Below are 3,441 nucleotides of genomic sequence, written 5' to 3'. Positions count from 1 at the left end.
TTGGGTCTCTTCCTTTCCTGGATTCAGAGCACCAAAAATACCATTTGTGCTGTTTTACGATGTATCCCTTCGAGATACCCCATAAGACGGGCATTTTGGAGGAAACCTAATAGTCAACATTGATACGTAAGTGATTTTCAAAATGGAAGAAGACGCCAAAATTCCCTTTGTTTCATGATATGTCTATTTGCCCTTGACACATTTACCGGGGGGGGGGGGGGCTTTCCCTCATTGCATGGCTCCCCATTTCACCATCTGAGCAACAAAAACACATCTTCTTAGCCCTGATACTCTCAAGGTACCTGACAATTACAGTCGACTGGGCCACATGACCAGCTCCAATGGATCCGACTGCTGTTTCAGTTTTTTGTTTTGTTTACTTCTGCACAGTAGTAATAGCCAGCTTTTGAAGAGGGCTTCGCTGCTCCTGCAGTGTTTTCACATACATTGCCCAATCAAGCGCTCGCAGTTCCTGAGGAGTGGGTTGAACAGAATGCTATTAGGAACTCCTGTACAGAGCAGGTCAGACAGAACTTTCTCCGTCGTATTGTGTGGAGCTGGGAGGTTAAGGACTACATCACTTCGGTGTGATTCTGAATCATGTGCTCTTCTATCTACTGGGCATGTACAGAGAATGAGAACAAAATGAGGAAAGAGAGAAGAAGAAATTGGGTAAGAAGAAACCAGTAAGGAAGATGGGTCAGGGTGTTAAAATAACAGGTGAAGTATCTAACCAACTGGAAGCTTCGGTTGGCTGGGTTGAGTGCTCCATCAGGCAGACATGGTGGTTTTCTTTTCTGATCTACGGCAAGCCCTAAAAAGACCTGGGCTCTTTGTAGGGGCACTCACTTAAATATTCACTGCCTGAGTTGATTAACAAGAATGACTTACAATGCCTTCTCCTGGATGGAGGGATTCTTATATTTTTATGGGTATGAGTCCCACTCACTTGTTCTTGTTATAAAATAACTGATAACAAATAAAAGTTTTCAACAATCTAACATTCTCTTGCCTAGGCAACTTCAAATAGCATTAGAGATACTATTTTTTCACTAAATTGATTGAATTCATGAGTTGCCTTAGTATGGTGGGGAGATACGCATATCACATTATAATTTAGTGAACGAATTGTTTTTCCAAACTCCATACAGACAGACCCTTGCCCACAGCACCTGGTACAGTAACTATGTCAAGGACTAACTGTTGTTTGCTTCCTCATGGATTCTTAATTTTCTTTTTTTTTTCTTTAAATAGGAGATTGTGCCTAGGAATCCCTAGGAAATCTCACCCAGGGGCACCTGGATGGCTCAGTCAGTTAAGCATCTGACTTGGGCTCAGGTTAATTATATTATATATAAATTATCTCACAGGGTCATGAGTTTGAGCCCTGTATTGGGCTCTTTGCTGTCTGCACAGAATCCACATTGGGTTCTCTGTCTCCCTCTCTCTGCCCCTCTCCTGCTCTCTCTCTGTCTCTCTCTTTCAAAAATAAATCAACATTAAAAAAAGAAAAAAAGAAAATTTCACACATTAGCTTCTATATTAACTTTGACATTTAATTGTGTGCTGCCTTTAACATTGTTTCTTCTCTTTCCTTCAAGCATATATGGCTTAGCTCACTGACTCAAGTGAAAACTCAAAGATAGTGTTGTGAATTAATTGTGCCCCCCAAAATTCGTATGTTAAAAATCTTTAAAATATGACTGTATTTGGAGAGAGGGCCTTTAGAGGAGGTAATGAAGTTAAAATGAGGCTGTTAGTCTGGACCCTAATCCAGTCTAACCGTGTCCTTTTAAGAAAAGGAGATTAGGACACACAAAGAGACATCAGGGATGAACAACATGGGAGAAAAGGTGGCTGACTGCAGGCCAAGGAGAGAAGCCTCAGAAAAAACCAACCCTGCTGATACCTGGTCTTCCAGGCTTCCAGAACTGCAGGAAAATAAGTCACCCGCTGGTGGTATTCTGTTACGGAGGCCCCAGCAAATTAATACAGATAGTGACCTCTTCTATTTCTCTGATATATCTGCCCCATTGTGTCATACAAAATGCTCAGGACACAATTTAGGCAGCACTTAATAATACTAGCTGTATTTATTTTCTTTTTTACCCTTTATGTATTAAAAAAATCCATTCATGAAGCATTTAACGTACTTTGCTTCATATGCAGTCATTTTGGTTTGTGGGCAAATGGTTCTCTATCTTCATTAGCGAAGACTTAGCTATTTGTTTGCATGGATAATATACATAAAAGGTAAGTATTTAAACAGTATGAAAGATGATACAGTGAAAGCTAACGCTCACTCACACCTCAGTCTTTCAGTTCACTTCCTTAGAGGCAGCCATTATTACAGTGTGTTGTCTGTCTTTCCAGATAAATCTTTGCTCAGAAACATGTCTCTGCGTGTGAGTGTCTAATATGCACATCTGTATTATAGATATATAGTATAAATATTTATGCAAAGCCATGCTTTAAAAAAATCTATATATAGATATAAATATATATCCTCCTCTGACTTTCTTTTTTTACTTTATTTTGTTTATATCAAATGATGGTATAATGCACATGTTTCTACTTTTGGTTAATAGATGTCTATTTAAAAGAAAAAATATGGAACACTTCATGCATTTGTGTGCCATCCTTGCTCAGGGGCCATAATAATCATCTCTGTATCGTTCCAATTTTAGTATATGTGCCATTGAAGCGAGCGTGACATGTTTCTACTTTTTAAAGAAGACTAACTCAGCAATAAATCTTGGGAATTGTTGCACATAAGACATAGAAATCCATTCCATTCCTTGTAACTTATTTTATAAAAATTTATTTTTTTTAATTTGTTGAGAGAGAGAGAGAGAGAGAGAGAGAGAGAATCTTAAGCAGGTTCCATGCCCAGCACAGAGCCCAACATGGGACTCGATCTCACAAACCCTGAGATCCTGACCTGAGCTGAAATTGAGTCAGATGCTTAGCTGACTGAGCCACCCGGGCACACTTTGTTGCATTTATTTTAAATATATTGTCCTCCCTGTTTCCCCCACCCTAACCAACACACTTTCACACAGACATCCTCATGGAGCACAAACAGGAAATATAACTTTTACAGATGCTCATCTTGTTGTCATTTCCTGATAGGAATATTAAAAAAAAAAAAACTTTAGATGTTTATTTATTTTTGAGAGAGAGAGAGAGACAGAGCATGAACGGGGGAGGGGAAGAGAGAGAGGGAGACACAGAATCCGACGCAGGCTCCAGGCTCTGAACTATCAGCACAGAGCCCAATGTGGGGCTCGAACTCACAAACCATGAGATCATGACTTGAGCCAAAATCGGATGCTTAACCAACTGAGCCACCCAAGTGCCCCTCCTGATAGGATATTTGAGTGAAGAAGCATTGAATCAGGCACTAAAGCCATAAGCATTAAACAGAAGGGCACAATTTTT

General features: G+C 39.8%; 1 non-coding gene across 1 annotated transcript; it reads right to left on the bottom strand.

Annotated features, from left to right (window-relative positions):
- Positions 1 to 2,604: 2,604 nt before the first annotated feature.
- On the bottom strand, positions 2,605 to 2,709 carry LOC111556379. The gene has a single exon (XR_002735864.1). It is a non-coding gene; the product is annotated as a U6 spliceosomal RNA (small nuclear RNA).
- Between the last annotated feature and the right edge of the window lie 732 nt (positions 2,710 to 3,441).

This window comes from Felis catus, chromosome C2 (assembly GCF_018350175.1).
Source record: "Felis catus isolate Fca126 chromosome C2, F.catus_Fca126_mat1.0, whole genome shotgun sequence".
Taxonomy (NCBI): Eukaryota; Metazoa; Chordata; class Mammalia; order Carnivora; family Felidae; genus Felis; species Felis catus.
The sequence above is the reverse complement of the archived record's forward strand: the minus strand, read 5'-3'. Positions and strand labels throughout refer to the sequence as shown.